The sequence below is a fragment of the Catharus ustulatus genome, chromosome 1 (assembly GCF_009819885.2).
Source record: "Catharus ustulatus isolate bCatUst1 chromosome 1, bCatUst1.pri.v2, whole genome shotgun sequence".
In the NCBI taxonomy this organism is placed as follows: Eukaryota; Metazoa; Chordata; class Aves; order Passeriformes; family Turdidae; genus Catharus; species Catharus ustulatus.
In genome coordinates, this window is record NC_046221.1 from 32,717,424 (window position 1) to 32,744,315 (window position 26,892).

A 26,892-nucleotide genomic window follows, 5' to 3' on the forward strand; every position below is an offset into this window, starting at 1 on the left:
TTACATAAGTCAGGAAGAGACTTTGGGTCAACTTTTAGGATTTTTCATTCTTGTTTAATTACAGGTCTTTTAAGTTTTCTTTAAAGCACATTTTATTTGATTTCACTACAGGAAATGGGGAAATTACCTGCCTTCAATGGATGGATGGATGGGATGGATAGATAGATAGATAGATAGATAGATAGATAGATAGATAGATAGATAGATAGATAGATAGATAGATAGATAATTTTTTTTCATGAGTGCCCATTTAAATTTGTAGACTTCTCTGGTTGTGACCCAAGAGTCAGGTTTGTCCAGGCAGGGGAAGCCTGGAAAAATCCCTGCACTTAGACCAAGACAGGTGTTTTCTCTGCCACTCTGTGATTCCAGAAAAGTGATGTAGTTCAAGCTTAGCTGTGAAGAGCTATATTGCACAGATCAATGTCTCAAAAGAGCAAGAGAAGTAAAAAAAAATAGTAATTTCTCTTTCTGTTCCCTTGAGAAAGGTGGAAAGTGCTCTGAAAGTTGGTTACATGCTAAATGTTGATCAAGTGAAGCATGAAAAGCAAACGGATGGCACTGGTGAGAGAGCCAAGCTCCAAGCCCTAGCAACACTGCTGAATTCTGGCTGACCCCTGCAGATGGGAAAGTAATCGCCTTCTCTTAGAACATAAGAACAAAGGTGCTCACAGAAAAGAAACCAGCGGAAGAAATGTAATGTCCCCTGTGCTGCAAAACAAAGAGAGTAAAATTCATCAAACAGCACCACCGTTTTCTGCACAAAGCACGCAAGCCAGCTCCAAAGGTCTGTGGGGCGACTGCCTGGCACGAGGTGGTTTGCTGAGCATTGCCTCACTATTCGTGCTCAGCTGCTGAGAGAGCTGTACAGGCAGCAGCGCAGGGCTCTGTGCAGTCAGAGGTACCACTTTATAAGGTACATTGGTGGTAGAGCTCAGCTCATAGTTCCATCCTAGATGTTTTCTCCATGATCACAGAGGTCTCCAGATGCCCATGCCAAGAGCAGGTACATATTTTATAAGGGTGTTTTTGCATTAGTCAGAAATCAACTTTTTCTTGGATGAGTGGCAGTCTGCAGAGATGTTCTACAGTTTGGCAGACCACCATGAGAGGGTAGAGACATGAGCAGCCTGTAAGTGCCAAACTGAAGAAACCTCAGAGGGAAACCTGTCACACACCAAGTGAAGCTTGCAGCTGACATAATGGGTGTTTTTCTCAGACATCCACAGATATTTTGCTTTCACTGGGTTAAAAACATGCATTATGAAAATATCTGTTTCATTTGTGCTTATTCAGATACAGTTAGGCAGCTTTAGCAGCTGAAGTTGGGAAGGCAAACATTAGTGACCTGTTCTCTTTTTTTTTTTCTGCAAAAAAGCAAGCCGAGGAGTAGTTTTAAATCCCGGTAAGAAATGTTTGTTGCACAGTGAGCGTACCTTCAGAAAGCAGCTGTCCTCCCACCGCCGTGGAAGAGGGGGTTGCTACTCTCATAGTCTGAAGTTTAACTAAGAGCTGCCCAGATAAAACCGCTGTCGAGGCATTGCTTCCTCTGAGCCCCTTATCCTTGTGTCCCCGCAGCAGCGGGGATCGGCGCGACCTGTCCCAGTGGTTGATCTGGAATCCCGAGCGGGGGCCGGACGCCTGTGGTCTGGTTTGTGTCTAACAGCTCCCACCGGACGCGCTGTCCTGGCATCCCCAGGGCGTGCTGGGGAGCAGGTAAGGGCAGGCAGCAAACAGTTAATGTATGGCACTTCTGTACACATTTGCGGAGCGATGCTGAGGCAGGGATTCCTATTTCACACCTTCCCGGCGGCTTGGGGGAGGACGCTCCAATGTTGCTCCGTAGGGTCTCGATGCTGTAAACGGTCCCGAATTCCCTGAAATCCCGCCGCCCTGCCGTGCCCTCCGCCCCCGGCCCCTCCCGCATGGGCTCGGCCGCCCGCCCCGGGGCCGTCCCGGCGGAGGGACCGGGCCGCCCCGCTCCGCCGGCCGAGGGAGCAGCGCCGGGAAGGGGCCGGGACAGCCATCCCCAGCGGGACGGGAACGCGGTGAGAGGGGAACGGGACGGGCGGAGAGGGGACAACCGAGCCCCGAGCGCGGCTCCCGAGGCGGCCCCGGCAGCGCCAGGTGAGCGGGGCCGGCCCCGAGCCCCTTTCCCGGCCGAGCCCCCTGTGTCCTGCCGAGACCCCTTTCCTCGCCGAGCCCCTTTCCCTGCCGAGCCCCCTATTCCCTGCCGAGCCCCCTGTCCCCTGCCGAGCCCCCTATTCCCTGCCGAGCCCCCGTTCCCTGCCGATCCCCCTTTCCCGGCCGAGCCCCCTATTCCCTGCCGAGCCCCCTGTCACCTGCCGAGCCCCCTATTCCCTGCCGAGCCCCATATTCCCTGCCGAGCCCCCTTTCCCCCGTCCCTGGCGCCGCGGTCCCGCTGGAGGCACGGCCGGGCAGCGCCGGCGGCCGCCGCGGGTGCCTCCTGCCGGCCCGCGCGGGGCTTTTCGCAGGGAATTTCAGAGGATGTACTTTGCCCCTCTCCCGGGGTGGGTAGTGGGAAAATGCAGCGGGCTTGTGCTTCTTATTTTCACTTCCGAAGGGTTTGTTATTTTGAAAACCTGAAGAGCGACCAACAACCAAATCAGTGAGGATGTCGTCTCTCTATGGATTTTAGTGTCAATCTGAAACAAAAAAAAGTTCTTTGGTTGGTCTTTTTGAGGGAACGGGGTTGGACAAAACCTCAAGCTGATTCCACAGCCTTGGTTTGACCAACAGAGTAAGTTCAAAAATTAATTCTTTGTGCACCTTTTCTTTGCATCACTGTGAGGCTCCACTTGTCTCTCTCATCCAGTAAGCTGTTAAGAATGGTTTAACGGATAGAAACCAAGAGGTAGAAATACTGATGCTTTACAGTGTCAGTCTTCTTCCTGACCTCTCCTCCCTTGACTCTGTATGGTTTTGAAGATCTTCTGCACCATTTATTTTGACAAAGGTCATTGATTTCTCTGCCGTACTGGGTCTGTGACATCTGTGTTGAAAACTAGATATACAATAACTGCGTAAAATTTGGTCCCAGTTAAAATCTTTGTAGCAAATGAATTGTTTTCATGACTGTAGTGTCCAACAGGAAAATCTGCGAACACTTTACTTGTGCAAAGCACAGCTCCCCTACTCCCTTCCATCCTTCTACCAAAGGAGTCATACTTATGCTATGGCAGGGATTCCGGCTGTTTCTTGCCTCCACTTGCTGATCTGTGCATGAGTAAACTGACCTTCTCTGAGGGGATTATTCCTCTGCTGGGGAGCTGTCTCTATCCCTCTTACCCCTCTGCCCTATACCATTCAGTGGGCTACAACCTCACTTTTGGAGTCACTTTATGCTGTATACACTTGTTGGTGTGACAGAATTAACCAATTTGTTGTTGATATGGTCCCAGACAGCACTCAGTTTAGCCTGTACTCAGTAATGGCTGTTAACTCTTTCAGGTAGGCTACAAGCCTTTTGCTTCAATAAAAATTTCAGTTCTGTATTTCTGAGCAAGCAAGAGAAATTCACAGCAACCTGCAGAGCTGCCAAGCCATGAAATACAGAGCCCTGGCAAAGATGATTCTGAAGAACTGGTTTATTTTTGGACACGAAGACACAATTTATGATGAAATTATGCTTTCAGAAATATTTTTCTAGTTCCCATTAACTTAAGGAGTCAAGTATATAGAGTTGAACAGAGTAAGGTCTGTGAGAATCTAGTCTCATCTCCTAAATGCAACTTGGTATCTGGAAGGAGGACCCTGATTCTATGTCTGTTACCTACCAATCAGGCTGTCTGCAAGATAAGACTATATGGATTTTTGGTAGAGCAGAGATGACTAAACGCAATTATGTATATCAAAATATGGCACTGATGAAAGGTGTTATGGCATATCCAGGGATGATTTTCAAAAGAGGATGTGTATGTTCATATTTCTAAACCCAGAGGCTTGGTAAAAGTCAGCAAAAGTCCCTAGGGAAGGTGGATAAGCAAGTTTAGGAGGAAGAACAAGGAGTATGTATGTTTGTGTAGTATAGGTGTTCTGGAACACATTTTTTTGGATTTGAAGTTCACTTATTTATATATAATGTTTTCTTCACTCTGTTCAGCCAAAACATACTGAGGTTCTGGCTTCTATTATGCATTAGTTTTTGGAGACCTCTGATGGGCAGCTGAAGCTCTCCTCATCTTTTGTCTGTCTAAAAAGAAAAGTGGCACTGAGATTGCCAAACCAATAACCCATATCTCCCTTGATTCAGATACCACATGAGGTGGTGCAGAAAGCTGTCTGTGCTATGAGGAGCACCATAGAATGCCTTGGAATGGAAAACAACAGAAAGGACCTTCAGTTTGGGGAGCTGGCTCAAACACTGCTCCAGCACACAGTGGCCTTCATAGAGGAGATTTTTATATCTGAATACTTATGATAAAGCAGGAAAGAAAAAGAAAATAAAAAGGGAATGATACTTTAACTGACACTAGAGACAACTGATGCAAAATAGCTCTTTTGAGAGTGTTTTAAAAAAAGTAGCTGTCCACTTCTGATATAATCATCAGAAGTGACTTGTTGCTGGAGGCTTAGTTCTGTGCAGCATGTCACTCTTCCTTTCTTTTTATTGCATTTTGTATAATGGATATGACTGCTGTCATCCGAATTGTTTACTGCATGAAAGATATATTCTTCCTTGTGCTCAGGTCTCCAGAGCCATCCCCAGTGCAGTGCAAGGTGATGCACTTCTTGTCCAGTGTAGGTCCCTGTGAAAGATGAGGCATGAGTCACTTCCCTGGTGGGCAGTGATGACTAACTGCCTTTCCTTCGGGAGCAGCAGTGCGGAGCTGCCATGCCAGCAGCTGGGCACACAAGGAATCATCACCTCAAATCAGCTCTCTGATGATTACGTGATGTAAAAGCAGTTTATTAAGTTGCAAGATTAAAGACTCTTACAGCTCATAAAGGAGGAAAGCTCATAAGAAGGTAATAAGAGAAGGAATGCTTAATTTTGCAAGTCTTCCTAAAATTGTGTTGCTTCTGAAGTGTAAATCATAAGAGATTTGTACACAAGATTTCACAGTGTGTCATGTAAGGCTTATTAGGATTTAACTATAAAAACAATTACTTGTGTAAGATTTTCTTAAAGAAAAGCACCTTCATTTAGAGTACATGTCATAAAGCTCTTTAGAAATCTCTTGCTTTATTAGCAATATGTAGAAGACACTTAGGAATGTTCGGGGTATTTTTTGTGTTGTAAATGTTCTGGGATTAACATGAAATATTTAGTTTTCAGCTTTTCAACTGGGTCTATATGAACACTTTGAAGAAAAGGAAAAAGAGAGACTACAAACCAGGCCTGACTCCTACCCTTGAAATAAAATTTCCCTTAAAATTGCTTTGGAAATTTTGGCTTATAGCAACAGTGGATTTACACTTGGTACAAAAATGCAATGTCATGGATTAAAGATTTTGTACTGTTCTTTCCAGCTCCCAAGTCATGCCTATGGTCCTGATCTTGACTATTTGGGTCTCTTTTCCAAAATTTTGAGAACGTTTGGCTCATCAAAATAACATGTTTTTAAGTGTAAATACTCCAGTACTGTGGAAAATGCTCTGATGTACAGATGCAGGTCCAAATTTTGGTTGGAGCGAGAAGTGGTGGTATCCATCGCTCATACTTGGGGAAACCCAAATTTAAGACCAGGAAAGCCAAACAGGTTTCACAGAACAGTTTTTAATTATTACTGCCGCATTTTTATGGGAGAAAATGAAGTTTCAAAGAGGGAATAAATGTGTGCCATTTATGCTGCAGTATTTCAGTTATTGTGTAAAAATACCAATGGCAGGGACAGGAAGATGAAAAAGTATTCTTTTTGTCTGCTAGTACTTTGTTAGCAGCGTTCAGATTTCAGGCTGGTCATTATCTTTTCAGTTTGATCTTGCGAGGCAGTGGTCATGAATAGGGGCAGGGATAGAACCACAACTCCCCCACCGAGACGGAAATCTCTTCCCAATTGAAGCCCATGACAAAACTCCCATCAACATCAAAGCAGGAAGGTTTCAAGCACAGCAACCTGAATGCATCTGAAATCCACTGTTGGGCAGCTTGGAAAGGTCAAGGGTTTTTTTCAAAGATTAGTAGGGAAAAGAAAAAGACTGAGAGCAAACCATGACTAGCATAAAGAGAAGAGGAAGTTGGCAACTAAGTTCACAGTTCATTGCTAAATCTGTGTTCATTAAGGTGGCTAATTTTTGTGAAAACTGATACAGGCTTTCAGCTGGCTTAGGTGTTTCTGCTTCAAATGAGAATAGGATTGTTTTTATCCTTGGTTTGATGTTAGGCAAACGAATATATAAGATTTGGTTGTCACAAGTGGTATCTGTAGCACTATTGTGGCTGTTTACTAAAGTAGTATGGTCGGCAAAGAGAAGACAGAATTTCCCAGGTTACCTGCTAAATTTTGTATCTTATCTATCTCATAACTTTCAATTTCCATGTGTTTGTGTTATTAAAAAACCAAACAAAAGCAACAAAATACTTGTCACCACAAAGTGCTTAAAATTATTTTAAAATATTTTGAAACTTTTTGCAAAGGAGGTACTGAAAGAGAAATAAAAGATTTTGACATGAATTTACTGCTCGCTCAGTATATACAGAAGGAGTTTAATTTATAACTTTGGTATTTAAATTTAGTGCTGACATCTCATAACATGGCTTTAGTGTTCAAAAATAGAAAAATAACCTCCCACAATGATATTTTTGCTCCTTTTTTCCATACTGAAGCAAATCCAAACTCTATCAGATTAATGAAGTCCATGAACTTTAAGGAGTTTATTGTGTTAAGGAAACATAAATTACTTCATAAAGCCACAAATGAACTCGTTACATTAATGTCTGCCTTACGAGTCTCTGGGGAGCACACAGGCAGTGTAAGGCATGCCCTGCTCATGGATGAGATGGGGACTGACCAACGTGACAGATGTCGGGGGGCTTTTAGGAGGGGAGGGTGGGCTGCTGGGAGAGCAGACTTCTGCTGCCCTGGAGCAGCTGGTGGTGCTCAGGGGCGGGCTGGGATGGAGCCTGAGCTTCAAGGTGCTGGAGAAACTGTTTGTTACTCTTATCAGCCTCTAATTAATTAGATTTTGGGAGAAGGATGGTGGCTTTTTTTTTGCCCACTTGCTTACCTGCTGCTTTGCAATTTTTACTCACTTATTTGCATGCTGAGGTTGCTCTTGTGCTGTTCATGTCTTCACTGTCAAAACAAGCTAAACTGCACCATGAGTTTGTAACTATTTATGCAAAAGCAGATTTGCATCACTATTTTCCTTGTAGCTTCCTTTTGTGTTATAATTCAGTGTCTTGTTTGTAAGTCAGTGGCACAGAAAGGAATCAGGGGGATAGTTATGGATGTAGCAGCACATCTTAAGCTGCACAGGGCCCTAAAACTGAGTTCATAGCAAGGGTTCATCTCCCTGAATTCTGTAACTCAAAGGTTACTTGTCAATTTTGATGTTTGGCACTGAAAGATGTTTTGAAATATTTTTTGGTACAATCATTGTGTTTTATACTGTAATTGTTTTGTCATATTGAAATATTAATTTTCAGGACTTTATATTTTGGGTTTAATAATTTCAAAGGTAAGACTTAAGCAGTCTGTAGAGTCATCAAAATTTGGAATTAATTGAAACTACACTTTCAGGGTACAAAATAGGTTTATTCTCTTTTAAATGTTTTTTCAATAGATTACACTTCTCTGTTGCCTTGAGCATTTAATGTGAAGTGAACTGATATCATAAAAGGCATCTTATTGTTTTTGATGAGACTAACACTAATATCAAAGGATGGCATCAAAAAGGGGAATGTCACTAATTATTCAGGTGTTCCTCTCTTGCCTGTAGCACAGCAATAGTATGAGCTGTGCTCCAGAGAGCTCCCAGCTTAAGCAAACCTAAGACTTGATTTCAGTTTGGGACTGACTGTGTACAGAGATGATTGATACTCAGTTGTTGGATAAATGAAGATTTATAATCCTGTCAATAACAGATGGTCTGAAGGCTCTGGCCAGGGTCAGTCCCCTGCTCTGTGTCATGGCAGTGAAGCAGGTGTGCCAGGCAGAATAGTGTAAGCACTGAAAGCTCAGCTAAAACTGAGGCAGAACTGATGAATTGGCTTAAGTGAAAGGGAAAAAAATGGAGTGTGGAACAGAATGTGAGCTGTAATGTTCCAGGAATATTTTATTAAAATGCTTTGCTGGAGATTTTTAGTTTCTCTTTTTGTCAACACTGGTAAAGTGTAATAAAATATATTAAATAAGATCTATTTAATATTTTATGTTTATGTCAACTCTCATGTTTATTAAAAAAAAACCAAATTACCATGTAACATTAGGAAACTCAATAGTAAAATTTAGATTTTTCACTTCTGTAATAACTGCAAGGATCTATTCAAAGGATCTGCAACCAACAATTTTTGAGAGGGTGTTTGGGCATGGTGTTATTAATATATAAGCTATGTCTTTATAAACAGTCTTTTATCTCTGTCTTCATGATTTTTTAAAAATTTTCTTCTAGTCAGAACTAATTTCCAAATTTCGGTGTTATTCTTCCTTCAAGTGCAAATAGGAATAGTGGGTGAAGAGCTCTGTACTATCATGAGGTAGTATTTGCTTTGAAATTCGGGGGTTGTTTTTGTATTTTGCATTCAAGATTCTAATTCCAGGACACAGCTACATGTAGTTGAATCAGTGATGGTCACAGCAGATTCATGGCACTGTAAGTAGGGATTCTGCTGATCTTCTTCTACGTGGTCTTCCTACAGGCCTCCAAACTGAGCTGAACTTCTGGAAAGCAAGAAAAGACAATATTTTATTTAAAAATAAACAGGTAAGAGTTTTTAGGTACCATTGCAAACATCGAGGAGAACTTTCTTTTTGGACTGCCTTTCTCTATGCACTTTGAAAAATGAGGCACTAAACGACTTTCCCAAACTAGTTTCCCAAAATAGTCAGGGTTTGCATAAATTACAAAAGAAAAGCTGAATTTAGCATAAGGGGAAGTTGAAGTTGGTGTTAAGGGATTAAATAGCTGTAAGGGATTCTGTTGTTCTTGTCCATTTCTTCTAAATTTCTTCCCATGACATTTCTGACACTAGGGGAAAAATGAGTGGGAGAACAAAGTTTACATTCAGGAAATTATTGCCAAATCTGCCCATGAATCTGACAATGTTGATTAATGATAATAATGATAGCTTGTTACAAGCAAAATAGCTCTTTTTAATTGAAAAATATGGGCAAGGTTTCTTACTTTCCAAACGCAAAATGTTGTTGGGAGCGATGTTTAATTTTCTTCTTTTTCCATGCTAGTTATTCACAGTGTTATGATGCCATGATACCAGGTAGAATTGTGAAGAATCCAGTTCATTCCCCACTTTTTGACCTTTCCAAGGATTTCAGCCAGCATGTATCAGTCTTTAGTTGCTAGTAGGCTTGGGACACATTTATTCATGAATTCTCTGAGTGTACTGTTAAGTTCTTTATTTTTGACAAGCAGTCATGATCTTCAACTGTTTTCTTCCTCTTTTCTAAAATGATAGTTTCAGTGTTGTCTGGATCCAAAAAAAAGAATTTTTAACTTCTTGACAACCAAAGAAAGCAGCTGTTATCCTGCTTTTCAGGACATTTTCAAGGAAGTAGAAGATGGTAAGGGTAGAGTGAGTGAGATGTATATTTTGTGTTTATGTGTCTAAGAGTAACAAAGTAATCCATAATTTATCTTAACATGAGAGTTTAAGTCATGTTGCTAAGTTATGTAAGAAATGCAAGAGCTTTTTATGTGCTGAGATGGCTCATTATTTGTTTGTTTGTTTCAAACTTTATGACTTTTATGACTTTTCCCATCGTAAAATAGGTGAGAGCGATAGAAGTTGCAAAATCAATTAGTATGTTCACTTTTTTCAGCATTGTTTTTGATACTTTAAATGCAGTAAATCTGTAGACAGATAAATTCTAGTGCTAAAAAATTAAGGCAGTTAGCAATAAAGAAATAATTAGCTAATATAATACTTTGTATATAAAATTAAACTTTAATGGATTATAATGTGATATCAGCTTCTTCTGTAATGTTATTCAGTTTAGGAGACACTAGTTCTGCAAAAAGCTTACACTTACAAATATTTTTGTACCTATTTTACTCCTGGTTAAAGATCACTGATAAAGGTTTGTAATAAAACCTGAAATAGTGACAAGTTTACAAATTTTTTTAATGCTTGTGTTAAAATTGTGGGTTATTGATGGAGGTCATAATTTTATATTAGTGAATTGAAATGTAGTGAAAGAGTTTTTGTGTTGACATATGACTAAAGACTGAAACTTCTATATTTTATCAGGTGTCTTTAATTAACCAATAGTCTGCAGTGACAGAAGGAAAAAATTTCAGGTCTCTTCTAAAGTTTTGAAGCCAGAGATATGTGGAACACCCACCAGGTGATGGAAAGAAAGCATTGCTCACCAGGATCTTGCCACCTGTGCAGCAAAACATTGCTCTACATCTCTCATTTTAATAAATTCTTGAGCAGGAAAAGAACAGGCTTATGTTGAACAGAGATCAAAACAAACTAGTTGTGTGAGTCGGAATTTTTACCAGGTCCTCCTATGCCAGCAGGAGCCCAGAGCAGCTGTGTCATGCCTTCTGCTGGAGGGCAAAACAGCAGAAACTTCTACAGTCTGTGAGAAAAAGTTGTCAGTTTGTTATACTTTCAACTTGAAGAGAGTGTGGAGTCCTTTTCCCCTTTGATGAAAAAGCCCAAGTCATCAAACAACACCAGAGGTTGGAACACAGCTCTTTTTCAGAATGGCAGGATGCACTTGGTGCCAGATTGGCCAGGAGTATGAACTAATATATAATTAGACCTCTGGTGACCAGATCTGGCCTGTCCAGCAAACACCCTGTTTAAAATGGCTGCAGACTTCTGACTTATTTTCCTTTCATTCAAGGTAGAAATTTCACATTTCCATGGCCTGGGCATCTGTGGTGATTCCTGCTTCTCCTTGGTCTGGTTGACATCACTGAGAGGAGCTACAGACATTCTAGAAAGGTGTTGAGCAGCCATGGCTACCAGAAGTGGAATGGAAACCATCACAGCCACTTGGTGAGCCTCATGCAATTTCATGAGTAATCTCTAGCTAAAACCTGCATGTCTTTCTATTTTAAGTAAATAATTACAGTAAATTCACGAATACAAGCCGCACTGACTATAAGCCGCATCACCAGGTGTTGGCAAACATTTTATTTTTTGTCCATAAATAAGCCGCACCTGAGTATAAGCCTCTCTGTCGTTCCCAGCGAGGACTCGCGTGCAACAAAGTTGCCAAATAGTAACAGAACCGCGGCAGGGCGGGGTTTACTGGTTTGGCTCAGGCCGTGAGGGCTCGGGGCTGCCAACAGGGCTGGGTGGCCCAGCTCGGCGCTGCCGCTCGGCAGGGGTGCTCGGGGCCGACTGCCGCCACCGCTGGGCTTGGTCACCCTGGCCCGGCGCTGCCCCACGGCAGCAGGGGGGGCACAGAGCCCGCCGGCACCTGCAGCAGTGATGGGAGGCGGGGATGTAGCCTGCCTGCTCCTGCGGCAGCGGCACGCGGGGACGGGAGCCCCCCGAGCCGTGGGGCCAAGCAGGAGAGAGCTTGCCCGCCTTCCCCCAAGCCGCAGGGCCAAGCGGGAGAGAGCCCCTGCTTCCCCCGAGCCACGGGGCCAGCAGGAGAGAGCTGCCCCGCCTTCCCCACCCCCTGTACTGCCTGCACGGAGCAGCTCCACCCACCGTGCAACAGAGTAACCAATTTGTAACAACCACGTAAATGCAGGGTTTTACTGCAGGAGCTCGACTTTGCAGTTTGTACTGACTTGGTTTGCACTCCCGGGGTTGAAAATGTCAGAAAATTATTCACATATTGGCTGCTCCTGAGTATTAGCCGCATTTTTGGTATGGGAGCAAAATTTTGGTCGAAATGGTGTGGCTTGTATTCGTGAAATTACTGTACCTTGCATTCCTCATTGAGTCTTGGTTAGCTTGGAAATGATCCTCTTTGAAGCCGAAGTGCATTTTCCCTTTTATACTTTTACAGCACTTGTAAAAGCCCAAGATATTGATCTTTATCTGACACCACTGGAAAAATGCATTCAACTCTTTTGGAAGATGAAATTCCCAAAGATCTGTAATTTAATCCTACCTTTATTTTGCACCATCTGCCTGATATGCAGCCACTCTGAATTCTACAGCAGGCCTGCATGAGTCAACCTAGTAATTGATCAGGTAGCTTTGAGTAAGGGTTGTAAACCACCTAAGTACCAAATAAATAAATGTTTCTTGATACACAGGAACTATTAAAAAAGACATGGGTTTAATCTGTCTTTTAGCTGCCTAAAAACCACCAAAATTACTTTACAGATACTTTCCACCAGTTTTAGGTTATTAAATTTGAAGATGAGATGAATAAATTGTTGTCAGATAGTTATCAGCCACGACCACAGTCATCAGGTACTGCATACTTAAGAACAAAATATGCTTCTTGTCTAATGAAACAAATTCTCGAGAAGCCGTATGACCTTGTCAGGATGGGTTGCTGCTCCTTACTCTCCTTTGTTGGTATAAGTTTGCTGCCTCTTTTCTTACCATATTTCTTAGTAGGTATTTCTGAATTTGAAAAATCTGGTTAGAGCTGCACAAGCCAAGAAAATATGGGCTTTGCAAACAAGCTGTGAATGACCTGCCTTGAGGCATTTTCTGTGGCCAATAAGCTTTCCCCACGCTTCCACTGAAACCAAGTGTGCTGCTAGGAGTGTGAGCACTTTCAAAGCTGGCAAGCAAAGACATTCTGTAGTGTTAACTGTTCTGAAGCATTTTGTTGGCCAGGAAGTAGAAGAATTATACATTACATACACATGTGTGTTAGATTTGATTCCAAGGTTGGGGAAGCTCTCTTCTGCAAGTTTACTAAATGACAGAATCTAACAGGATTTGTATTGCCGTTTCTGTATTTGTTGACACAATATATGCTACAGGAGAATTAGTAGCCAAAAGATATGGCAGTGTTATGTCAAACAGGTGAAAAATTTCCAGTATCACTTTTCCTGAGATGAAGAAACTCCCTTTACTGTGTCATTTTCTGAATGTTCACTGTACAGAAGATGACACATAATAGTCAATCTAGCTGGGCATGTTGAGGATGGTCTGGGAACACCTCAAAAGTGAGCATTGCATTATGAGATAATTACAGAACTAGAATCATTAGAGATAAAAATGCTAAAATATATTACATGTTGGGGTTTGTGTTTATATATAAATTGAAAAGTAACTTTATGACTGATGTCATGACTACACTTTGAAAAGTAACTTTTTTTTGGTTCACTTATTTACATTCTATTCTAAATTGCATCTTTCACCAAAAATCTTTTCAAAGAAGAAACTGAAGAAGCATTGCAGCATGTGTAAACAGCTAAAAGTACTTTAAAAAGCTTTAAGGATTTATACTTTAATCACAGAAACATGTTGGAGAGTTACTTTTCCTGTGCCAAGGAATTTAAATCATGGGATTTCACATCTGAGATGTTGTTTTCCAGATTTGATATGCTCCCTAAAAGCTCACTGAAGATTGAGGTATTACTTACTATCTATGCTGTTTGATAAATACAGTATCTGAGAAATATGGGCTATTCTCAGTCATGCAGACAGCAAGGCTCAGGTTTCTAATATCCAGAACACAAAATCACAGTGCATAGAGAATAAAGAGTGTTGAACAAGATGAGAATGCCACATGCTGTGCAAGGAGCAGACTAGTAATAGCATTATGAGAAATTGGAAAGCTGATCCCTAAATCCACTCCTTAGGGTTTTGGAAGTGGCTTTAGGAAAGTACTGGTCTCCACATGCAGCCCATGGCTAGAACTTTCTCCTGAGCATGGCACCTGCCTCTAAGAAATAAGGACTCATCTATTTATAGCTATGAAAAATGTAGTGTTTTAGGCTAATTCTTGGATGAGACAGAACACCCTTCATTCTCCCTTTTTAAATCTCTACCTTTAAGCAAGAGAAAATGAAAAATCTGAGGTCAGGGAAGAAGTGCAGAATATTTGTCTGATATTGTGGTTAGTCTGCTGTGTAGGATGGGAGCAGCCACAGCTTTTGGCTCCTGCCCCTGGGGCCTTTTCTTTATTGAAACTGGAAGCAGTGGGAGTCAGGACTGGCAGCTGATTAGAATTAGAGAAACAGAATATTCTGAATTTGAAGGGAACTTTGAAGGTGACCTGCAATGAGCAGAGAAATCTTCAACTAGATCAGGTTGTGTATTTCAAGGGATAGGGCATCCCCAACTTCTTTGGGCAATCAGTGCCTCACCAGCCTCATACTAAAAAAAACCTTCCTCCTAATAGTCAGTTGAAATCTACCTTCTTTTAGTGTAAAACTAAAACCCTTGTTCTATAGCAACAAGCCCTGCTAAAAAGTTTGTCTCCATCTTTCTTATAAATCCCCATTAAGTACTGACAGGCTGCAATAACGTGTCCTCAGAGCCTTCTCTTCTCCAGTCTCAGCAATCCCAGTATTCACTGCCTCTTCTTAGAGGACTGATGCTCCATCCCTCTAAGCATCTTTGCAGCCCTCCTCTGGACCCATGCCCTTCCAGGAAATGTGATGCTCACTTTGGGGATCTGAGCTGGAAAATTATGTACTTTAGCTCTGAAATTATTGAGACAGTGTGCTGCTCCATCCCACTCCGTAAAATTCTATCTGAGAGTATGAAACCCAATCTTACAGTGTCTGACAGTGCCCACCAGCATGATCTGCAAATAGGATTTGGGGTGAATGTGTTGGATCTTGGCTGTCTGCCATTAGAAAGACAGGCTGAGGTGCTTTTGGTGGGGGGGAGATGTAGATACTTGGAAGAGCATCCTGTGCCAGCAATTTCACAAAGGTGGCAGCTTGTGCTCATCAGAGATGTCCTGCACAGCCATTGCACATGAAGGAGCTCTTGCTGGCAGTCTTGGCTCTTCATAATCAGCTGGAGCCACAGAGAGCCTTGCCCTGTGCCAGGGGTGAGGGAAGTCTGTAATGACAATCACAGACCAGGGGTCTGCAGTGACGAGGGGTCTTCTTGGGGAGCTCGTGACTGGTTTACTCCTAGGGAGAATAGGTGTTGCTGATTTCTATACATACAAGGAAAAAGTTATTTTCATCCCTTTGGGGCATAAAACAATTACTTCATTCGAGTGAAATCAGAGACCATAGAAATTAATTTGGCACATGTTACGAGAGAGGTTAAAGTGTGTTCAATTTTATTCCTCTGGGAAAGATTTAATTTTCATAGCAACACTTTCTGTTATTATAATAAATCATGTGTTTATACGTGAGAATACGTGTTTAGGAGTGCTTGCTCTTTTTCATCTAGGTCTTTTTTAACTCAATCTGCTGAAATTGGAATGGGGTTAAATGTGTATGCTCTATGGGACAATTAATTTCCACTTGCATTTTAATCCTGGAAGTGAATCAACCAGGATGAAGCCTTGCTGGAAATATTTGGTGCTCCTCCACCTTTTCTTTCATAGTAATTATTTAAGATAGCACAGACTTAACTGCTCCTTCAGCCAAACCAGGAGGGAAAAGGTCAAATGGCAAAAACCATTTCAAAGGTAGGTTTGTTACTGACTTTTTTGTAGAGGTTAATTATTTTTATTCATTTGATTGAGGAAATTTCCATTATTATGTTGCAATTTCAAAAGCTGGAAAAACTGTTTTTTGGTGGACTCAAGGGGCATAGTTAAAGTGAGCAGAATGACTGAATAGTTTCTGGAAAGCTCTTCAGAAAGAGAATATACAATCCTTTAGATTACAATAATATGTTAACACTGCACCCTGTACACAGGATATTATTATTTTCTTGTTTATTCAAAAGTATCTGTAAACTTGGAGTTGTGACACTGGGAATGTTATAGTGCTGAATTGAACCAGATTAGCGTGAGGTAGGCCTCCAACACAGCTGGGTACAGAGTCTATCATTTGTTCTTTAAAACAGAAATTACTTTTCATAAGGATAGATATCTGGATGCATTGTCCTGATCAGGTGAATTATTTAGAAGTGTCACGTGTAGAGACACATTGAAATGGCTTTTACCAAAGACTTTTAGTGAATAAACTAAATTTAAGTGAACAAAATAAATCTGGATAAAGTGAAACAACATCCCAGCAAAATTGCCCAAAATTAAAAACAAAACAAAACAAACAAACAAAAAAAACCCAAAAAAGGTTTATTTTTCACATATAATTTACAGAACTGTCAGTTCTGTAAGCTTTTTCTCCTGCGTGTTAGGATGCAATTTACATACAGTTCTGGTGCAGGTACAAAATCATTTGATTCTAATCAAAAGATAGAGAATGTTTTTAAAATGTTGGTTTATAGAAGTGTCTTTCAATAAAATCTAAAATAATTCCTAACACTGTGCTCACTAGCTGTCATGGTATGTCTTTATGATAAAACAGAATATTTATGACTTTACTTTTTAACACACTTTTTTGGTAATTTTCAAAAATTTGGTGTTAATTCATTGCTATAAATATCTATGAACTTGGAAAATTAGGTTTCTGGAAGGATTTAATCCCCTTGTAACATAAATTCAAATAAAGAAGTGCTCTATCATATTATGTAGTTGGCTTTACTGCCTGCTGGCTAGAGCACTCAGCTGGTATGAGGGCAGCCAAATTCTCTCTCTTCTCCTTCATTTTCACCCTGCAGCTTTGTGGATATTGATTAAATTCCACTTGAAGTGAAGGGGCTGGTGAAGCCCAGGTGTGTCCAGCTCCAGGTGCAGATGTAATGAGTGCCCTGGGATGAGTCTCTTCTTCACTATCCTGATCCAGAAAGGGATTCTCCTGGCTGCGTCCCTGCCATTTCCCTGTGCTCCTGGCACCTGGGTGTGCCCAGATGCAGACCATTAGAAGGTGGGCTATAAGCTTTGCTGGTCTCCAGGAGCTTGGATTTGCTGTATGGCAATTTTGGCAGAATGCTAAGGAGAGAGATCGCTGCATGTGTGAGGATTGGGGTTTTTTTGGTAAGATATTAATTAAACAGGCAAATTTTTGGAAACAGACACAAATATTAAAGTCTTTAAAATAAAAAATAACAAATAAAAATAATCTGGTAAAATGTATATTAATGATGGCTATAAGAAAATTGCTAGCAGAATATAGAGATTTACTGTTCCATTAGATGGGGTAGGAAGTTTATTCTCTCTGTGCATACATTGATTTTTCTTGCAAGTATATATCTTATTCTAGGTAATTAAAAGCCCAGACAAATGGTTATAACAGGTTACACCCAGACAAAACCAGGTCTAAACTAAATGAATGGCACATGCTTAGTTCATGCAGAAGCCTTGTAAAATTGTTAATGCCTTTGGACTAAAATCCTGGTACTGCTTTCAAATCCATGGCAAAGCTTTCCATGTCTCAGGGTCAGGACTCACTGTATTGTACTTCTGAGTTTCATTGCTCCTGATAAAATCCCTTAAGTTTCACGGGAAATTCCTGCTGATCCCTGCACAAAGCTGCCTCAGAAAGGAGAAGTGAATGGCAGCAGTGACCTACTGCTGAATTTTTTCTTTCTTCTGGAGCACCAGGAAGCTCTGAACCAGCCTTGTCTGTGGGAGATGTGGATTCAAGACACCCCTTCTGAGGTCTGTGTGTAGTTTATCTGGTCTTGCCTTTACTTGTGGAGGATTCCCTCCACAATTTGTAAACATAAATTTGGTGACATGCTTGAATAACAGTTTTAAGCTGCTAGGTGGAGTAAAGCATTTATCACACTTGGTCAGGTGTAGACTGTAAGAGGGTTTGAATTTCGGCATTTTTGAGGTGATGAGTGCTTCCTTAGTGACTTGACTGACTTAGGGCAAAAGCAGCCTTTCTAACACTGTTCTGAATGAGAATTCTCCATTGTAAATTTGCTGACTTTCCAGCTTATTGCCAGGTAAAGCACAGTCAATAGGTATCAGTTTTCAAGTTTAAGCCATTCTTTTCCTCATGCATGCAGTCTCAGTGTTGACAACAGAAGTACAGGTGAAATACCAAGCACCAATTACTGCCTGGCTTTACTGTCACCACTAAAATATTTATTTTCCAGGTTCTTCAGAAACTATTTGCCTTTGGGTTTTATAGTCCTAATCAGGAGCTTTTTCAAACAATACCTGTCATCTTACAGCTAATTTATTTATCAGAAGCTTCAAGGTTCATGCTGTTAAGTGCATGATATATGAATAGTGTCCACATATTTTCAGGAATGAGCCTTACATCGTTCTGGATTGGCAGGAATGTATTTGGCTAAAATGTGAATGGAATTCCCTGAAAACCTGAACAGAGCAATGATCTGGGTGGGGGTTGATCCTAAGGAGGAACAAACTTAGCTTTCAGGGCACAAATTTGGGCTCCTCAGGCTTACTGTCTTGGATGGATTCTTGACGAGTTAAATATGTGTATCCTTAAAGGCAAATATATTCTAATTTAGCCACAAAACTATATCTACATTTCTTTATTTGCCTTGGAGAAGTGCAGTAGTTCATTCTGTCATGGGTTTTGTGTCTATATGAGTGGGCTTGTACTATATATTTAAAAAACCTCGAATGAACAAAAAAAATCCATGTTAGTTGAGGGATGGAGGGAATTCGAAAGGAAGAAGATTCATAAATAAACAAGTTAATGTGATATGCCTAGTCAAAGATGCTGGTTTTTATTTAAATGTCCACCTTGGCTACTGATACTGTTATTTGTTTATTTATTTTTCAAGAGGCTTGCAACAGAAAAGAGATTCAGACAAGCTGCAAAGAGGAAATTCTCAGAGATGATTAATGTTTAACATATTTAGCAAAGTAATGAGTGTAACTTTACCTGTGCCTGTTGCATGTTGCTGTTTGTGTTGCTAATGGAACAAAGCAAAAGGTGCTGGAGCTCTCCCTTTAGAGCCAACAAGCACTTTCATTAATATGCACCTCTATTTTCTACTCTATTATTTTTCCAAAAGTTGTCATCTGTGAAGATGGATAATTATCTTGAATGTTAATAGAGTAAATCTGTGCAATAGAAAATGACTGTTGTTCTGTTGCCTGATACATGTGGTAGCCATGGATTAAGACAGCCTAATTAAATACAATGATTCAGAGTCAAAAGATACTGTTTATTTAGTGAGTTGACCTCAAGTATTTGAGTAGCTGAAGTCTGATGTGCATAATAGCCTTCCTAATGATAATGCATACACATAATTTGGCCTTATAAAAACTTGTTGAGAAGATCTTTATTTAGCACTTTATGAAACAGTATAAAAGTAAGGGGTAATATAGATGGCTATCCCTGTTACCCTCTTCTTAAACAAAGGTGTCTTTAGTACACCTTGTACATGTATTGGTTTTGCATCATATCTTAAACTCTTGTTGAAAATCAGTCTGTACTACTGAGAAAATTCCTCCGTTGCTAACTCAGTTTCTGTTAAAAAAACAAAAACCCCAAAGCAACTATCACTATTAATAGTATCAGTTATTGGTTGGTTAAAACAGCACTGAAAAAGTACTGTTCAGTGTGTTCAGTGGCAGAGGTAAGCTATGTGTTTAGCTTTACCATATGCCATCCCTCAGATTTTCCTACCATTGCCTTTTATACTTTTTTTTTTTTTTGACATTACAGGAGTTTAAAGATGATTATACTGATTCAAAAGCCAAAACATTGGATCTTGACAGATGTGTTCATCACTGTTCTAGTTTAGAATCAGTGTTCAAAGTCAGTGCCCAAATACACCAAAATATTTATTTCTTATTAGGAAGACAGTTTTCTCCATTCCTAAAATTACAGCTTTAGTTAAGATATTTGTGAATTGAATGACTTGAAATACTGACATATATATTGCAGCTGGGAATCAAACTGTGTTTTATGATTCTATTCTTGCTTTACTGATGTTTTGGCTGCTGGTTCCTTCCAGAAATTAACCCATAGCTAAAGCCAGATCTAAAATGCAATTCAAAGAAACAGGGAGACTTTCAGCTCACTGTCATTCTTTATTTTGCATTTGTCTACACGAGGCACAGAGAATCCATGGATGGCAGGTGTGTCCAGGTTCTCCATCCAGTGTAGCACATAGTTAACCTGGATGGCTGGAGCATGTGTTATTCTTACACAGGAATAATGAAAACTTAAGATAGGAAAGAACTGATTTGAAACAGTTATTCAAAATATGATTTAGGAGCTGTCACATGTCAAGCATGAAATCATGCTGTTAAGAAAGAGGTAAGTAAGTATGTAAGTGTTCAAATAAGTGGTTGTCCTGAAAGGCACAAGGATGTGAAATCTCATGTTTCTGTAAGCCTTGATGAAGCCTCTAGTGGAGTATTGTGCACAGGCATTACACTTCAGGAAAAAAGGCTCTGTTGTTGATCACTGAGGCTGAAGAAGAAGAGAGAGGACAGGCATAAATCTTCAAATACAATAAAGATTTCTGCATACAGGAAGGAAATAGTCTATTCTCTACACCCAGAATATACTGAATTTAATTTAAAGTGTATAATGTTCAAGTCTTATGGCTGAAAAAATCACCTTATTGCAAGAATAATGAATTGCTAGAATATATTGCTAGAGGAGGTGACAGGTTCCTCATTTCTAAAAAATCTTCCAGGGAGAGCTAGAAAAACCTTTTTTGCAAATTGCACAGGTATAGCAAACCTCTTCCTGGTGCAGGAACATGGACTAATTACTCTTGAAGTCACTTTTAGACATACATTTCTATGGCATTGTATTACACTCAAACTGTGGCAGAGTATTGCAAATTAGTTGTGGGTATAAGGCAGTAATAATGAATATTTAGCTACTAATTTTGAATAAATGAATTTTCCTTAGGTTGACACTTTTGGCTTTGTTAATCAATATCAAGTAATTATAAATATATCAATTAAATGAGTGTCTTGCATTTAATGTTTACCCTGTTTCTTTCCAAACTTGTTTTCTCCTGATTTCAGATAATATATACATTATTATATCTACTCTTTCAAAAGGCAGGTAACTTGTCTTAACTTTACAGATATCAGTGACAATGGAAGGCAACTTGAAATCACTTCTGCTAGCCAATTCTTTGGTAAGCTTTTACAGGAGTAGGTGCTTTTTTTCCTCTAGAAAATATTAGCTTACAAGTAAGACTTGAAATTTTTATGTGATTCAGAGGAAGAGCCTAGTGACTTATAAGAGAGAATATATCCGAGGGGAAAAAAAAGAGGAGAACACAAACAAGTTAGAAAAGTACAGGATAGAATTTCACTTGAGGTGAACTCAATCCTTGTGTTTCCCTTCCAACACAGAATATTCTGTGATTTAGAAATCATCAAGAGTGCAGGGTGCATCCCTAGATCTGGAAAGTCTAGTTCCATACTTTTTAGGATCTGTGCTAATCTGTCATTCTTAAGCATTCTAGAATTCATCTGTTTGGGACTATTTAAGAGCATATTTAGAAATTTGTTTTTTGTTGGTGAGCACATGACACATACCAACAGTATAGCTTGGTACAGTGCCAGTCTCTACTTCAGAAATATTTTGGATGAGATTTCATGTTGAGAGTATTACAGAAAGAACTCTACTGCTTTCTCTGCTCTTTAGGTTTTTTCTCTTTTTATTTTCATTTCAAGCTTTCAACCATCTTGGAAGCTTTCTAACAAAAGCCCTGTCTGTGGAGATAATTAGCCCAAATTGCAATATTTCATCACAATTGTTTAGTGAAGAACTTGATAACTGCAAACGAACATGATGAACACATTAAAAAGGTATTGAACAATGCAAAAATAAAAGTGCATTTTCCTGCTGGTTCATAATACCTTAATTTATATTCTAATAAGAGGGGGGATGAGGAGGAGGTTATAATTAAATCATTAACAAAAATATGCTGGTTACTTTGGGAAAGCTTAAATGTTCTAAAGAAATGAAGGAACAAGTACAGATATTTTGGTCCTACTATTCATAGGAGTCCATAAAGAGTTTTATTGTTCTGTGGTGACAAGACCTTCAAAGATACTTATGGGGGATCTAGACATCCCAGTTACTTGAAAACTGTGCTCTGTCCTTTCCTCTTGTCCTGATCCTAGGCAAACGTGCTTTCAGGTGAGAAGCTCCTGTGAGAGCTTTAGATACACATGAATTAAATTATTGAGTTATAAGAAGTCCAGTGTTGAAAACTGACATAGCTAATAGCATGCAAGGAGAGGAAAACTAAAACATTCCAGCAGAATTTTTTTATGAGGTGCTATCAGTAAAAGAAAAAAAAATCTGATTAGGTGTAGGTTTTTACCTTCTAGATTCTTAGAAAGTTCAGAAAATGCCTTTATTTCTCAGAAATACATGGAGAAGTTGAAATCTCTTGACCAGCATGAAGACCAGACCTACAGTAAATTGAGTGTTCAGGTGGACTGAATTTTTCAGTTTAATTTAGCATAATCCTCAAAACCAACTCCTGATGGTGAATTTTGATCTAAGGTGTGTGCTTAGAACTGCAACCAAAATATGTAACTGAGATTTGTCTTTGGCTTCAGAGTCAAAAAATGACAGTAATCTTCTGGGGTATGAATGGATCTTAGAATCTTAAGCCTTACATGTTTTTATAGAATCATGCAATCATTCAGGTTGGAGAAGACCCCTAACATCATAAATTACAACCTTAAACCCAGCACTTCCAAGCCCACCACTAAACCATGTCCCCAAGTGCCACATCTGTGTGCCTTTTAAATATTCCAGGGGTGGTGACTCTACACTTCCCTGGACAACATGTTCTGTTTCAGTGAAGAAATGTTTTCCTAATATCCAATCTAAACCTCCCCTAGCACAATCTCTCTTGTTCTGTCACTTGTCACCTCAAAGAAAAGACTGGCATCCACCTGACTATGACCTCCTTTCAGGCAGTGTAGGCATCATAAGGTCTCCTGAGCCTCCTTTTCTCCAGGCTAAAGAACCCCAACTCCCTCAGCTTCTCCTCATCAGGCTTGTTGTCTTTTCCAGTCAGGAAATCTAGTTGCCTGCTCAGAGTAGAGTTCTTTAAACATTTAAGGTCATTACTGTAGTAAATGGCTTCCCCAGAGACACATGCAGGAATGTGATAATAACAGTTAGCTCTTACCCTGTAAAACACAATGGTTCTTTTAATATTTCAAACTTCAAAAAGCCCTTAAATCCTTATTCCTAGATTGCTGAATACTAATTAAATGGTGTCTCCTGTACACTTTCTCATACTTCAGTCATTAAAATGATATTTTAATGCCTTTGTATCTGAGGTTAAATGCAAAGAAAACAAAAAGTCATTGTGTTGAGGCTTCTGAAAGGATAAGATGAACTGTTTCTTCCCTCCCTTTAGACAGAGGCTATCCTTTTATTGAGAGAGGTAAATATTTGCTGATGTTGAACCAACCCAACATTCTGGATTCTGCTTTAGTTTTATGTGAGAAAAGGAACAATTATACAAAACTTCCTAATTGTGGGATATGTAGGGTGTGTGTATCTTCTATTTTGTTCTTTAAAGACTTGTTTTATGTAAACAATGGAAAATCAATTCAAAACCAGATGTTGCATTTTGTTCTAATGGGGCCCATAGTCACTTTTTGCTCATTTTTTTTCTTCATAATGACCAAATCATGTTCACTTTCATAAACCTCCTCCCAAACCCATACAGAAACTCCAGTGAGTGTCTGTGTTGCTTTACCTTCCATATCACAGGTAGCTGTAGTTTGGGACTGTTCAAATATGGATTCAAAAATAGAATTTGATGGCTGCCAGGTGGTGCTGTGTTACAGACATCCTCAGCCACCTTTTTCTCTATGAGTTCTGCCACACACCCACCGCAGTTATAATTTTTGTGAGTGGCAAGTGTAATTTGGAGGAATTACCTGAATTAAGAAAATCTGCTTAGAAGAGTAGATGGGAAAGTACAACAGCTGACACCAAGAGAAAAACTTATTAAACCATTGTAATAAGAGCAGCATTTGCATGTGAGAGACCTTTATTTGGTCTGTTTTGGGATGTGCACTGCAATGTAAATTCTGTTAAAAAGAGTAGGGTGAAAGTTAAACTAATGTTTTCAGGAAATAATTAAAACTTCTCTCCAGCATCAGTGAGGTTTCCAGTCCTTGGAATTTCTATTTCTGTGCCCATCTGGTCTAGTATTTTTTGTAGGATTTTTGATGTGTACATTTAGCTCTGTTATTCTGAAGTGACTCAGATTCAAACTTCCCTTTCTTCTTTCTTTTGAAACAGACATAAACCCCCTGTCAAGGTATCTTTTTTCATCCTGATGGAATTTTTTTCCCACATGGTTTACTGGATATTTTTTTCCTGGGGAGATTTTGGGGAGATTTGTAGACTCAGAAAGCTTTTTCCAGGTCATCTTTACATACTTGAAAGTGTGTTAAAGTAGCAGGGGAAGATTCCCAGCTTAATTAAAATGAATTTTTATGTGATTGTAGATAAAATAACTGGGTTTATTAAGTTCAAATAGTTTAAAATTACCAATGATCCATATAATTGATTTTTTTCCAGTTGACAAAAATTTTAGTAGAAGCTATGACATAGAATATAGTTTTGGTTAAAAAATTCATCCACTGTAATTTCTTATTCATAAGCATTCATAAGTAGATGCTGGAATAGTCTCATTGTTAGTATACAGATATTACTGGTTTATATCTACCCCATGTGATATTTTTTGTTTAAAGGAAGTGTTGCTCTGTTAAGTAGGAACTGCCCAAAGAATGGAATGCCATTAAGAATTGAGCTCTGTCAGTATAGCACAGAGTAATTCCTCTTCAGGCATTTGACATTGCTGTTAATCAGAAGAAAATTCACTTTCCTTGACGTATGTTGAGTTCTGGGATCAGAACATTTAATTTCTGTTTTTTTTAATGAGAACGTAATCAGTGACAAGTGACATTACCTGCTCTTCATGGGTAAGCAGATGGAATTCAGAGAAAGATTTAAAATGGAAGCTCCCTTTCAGTTTGCTGTAGAAAACCCATATGTTCATCTCAATGAGATGATGAGGATTCTCAGAAAAACATATTTGCTTGTAATATTTCAGTACAAAAGTTAACGATATTTCAATGTAGACGTTAAAATATTTGTGGGTTGGGCCTTCATTAGTTAATTTGTTTGTTTGTTTGATTGTGTGAGGGTCATTTTGGATGGCTTTTTTGTTTTACTGGTGTTTTGGGGGGATTTTTTTGTTTGTTGGTTTCGGGTATTTTTTTTTCCAACATGCTGGTATAATTCTAGAACCACCAAATTCAGGTTTTTTGTTTCTCTTCCAGTGTTGCATATGCTCACCAAAAAAATTTTAAAAATTCATTTACACAGCAAAATGTGCTCTGGAGTAGAGTAGCCTAAAGTAGACTATTAAGTGACCCTTTTTTAAAACCTCATGAGGGGACTTTTTAAACATTTATACAACTTTAAGGAGTGGTTTAATAAGTTAAAGAATGCAAGTGTCCTTTGTGTGCTTTAGGGTGCTTTCAGAGGCAGTGCAAATGCAGCTTTGTAGCCTCTTTGCCATAATTCTCTCAGCTTTTTTTATCCTAAATCGTATATGGAGGATCTATAGATTTCACTGACAAGTTAGGTAAGCTCATTATACCCTACAACTGTACTTTGAGTGTTCCTTCCTTCTTCCAGGCAAATCAAAAGTTTGAGATGCTGGAAAAAGAAATGTTTCTAATGCAGAAATCTATCTACAGCACTATTTGAAGTATCTATTCCAGGCTACAAGCACATGAAATAATGCTGAAAAGAAGTGCAGTTGCTCAAGAAAGTATGGGATATTCATGTTTATATTAATGTAAGATCTTTCTTTAAATTACATATAAATTTACATATAAGTTTATTTGAATATTTTTAATTTTATCCTAGAAGCGCTGTAGTTTTGAGTCTAAAAAATTAAATGTTGAACACTTTATTATTACTTTTTTGGTTTTTTTAATAATAGTTGCTATGTTTTAGGATACCCAGAGTAAAAATATCTCTGTTCCCAAGTCAACCAATTTCAAGATAAACCCAAAGCAAAACAAACTTTGTAGTTTCCTTTAGAGCTTTCCTAATACTCAGAACTTGCTTGATTAATTGAAATAACAGAGTAAATATCTAGAAATCCATAAAATCCAATTCAGAACTCAGGACGGTACAGTAGAAAGCGCTACAAATCTAGAAGCAAGAGTCCAGAAAAGTCAGTGTACAGACCTGCGTGGGGAGTTAGTCTTGCAAAGTTTTGTTTCCTTCAAGATGCTGCCTTTCATAGGCAAGTTTCAAAATGCTTGTACTACATCTTCCTTCTGTAATTTGTAGCACCCCCAGGAGGAATTGCAAGGCACCTTCCCAAAATCTGCCAGGTACGCCTGTATGTTACCTGTGGATATAGGTGTGTGTTTAAACAGCACAATAAAGTTGTGTATGTGTGTTTTTATACTGAAACATGAAGCTGTTAAAATGCTTGGCCTTTGAGTTGAATTTGGAGAAGGTGTTATTATATGTGCTTGCTAAGTAATAGGTGTAGGAAAAAATTAAGGCCCATGAGCTGTTTGCTGTAGGATGGGCTTTCCTCTGCATCCATTTATCTGTTTTGTAGCAGAAGCTTGTGTTTACCAAATGTTGTTGATGCTTTTATCTGTTCTCTCTGTTTCAGGGCAGCATTGATGATTGCACTAAAACCCAGTGGAGAGAGATTAATGTGGAACAGATGGATGTGCAGCTCAGAAGGTTTGCCAAGGCAGGTTCCACAGCCGTCTATTTCTGCAATTTATCTCTCTCTCAGTGCCACCCCTTCCTCACTCTTCCCACCCACTTGGATGTTTTGGTGGGTTG

At 39.5% G+C, this 26,892-nt stretch overlaps 1 long non-coding RNA gene across 2 annotated transcripts; it reads left to right on the forward strand.

Annotated features, from left to right (window-relative positions):
* Nucleotides 1-1,985: 1,985 nt before the first annotated feature.
* Nucleotides 1,986-26,797, forward strand: LOC117009121. 2 transcript variants are annotated; one of them, XR_004420428.1, is made up of 5 exons: nucleotides 1,986-2,127; nucleotides 8,825-8,889; nucleotides 10,998-11,152; nucleotides 25,711-25,873; nucleotides 26,714-26,791. It is a non-coding gene; the product is annotated as an uncharacterized LOC117009121 (long non-coding RNA). The 2 variants fall into 2 exon arrangements; XR_004420433.1 differs by lacking the exon at nucleotides 25,711-25,873 and having other exon boundaries at nucleotides 26,714-26,797.
* Nucleotides 26,798-26,892: the final 95 nt, after the last annotated feature.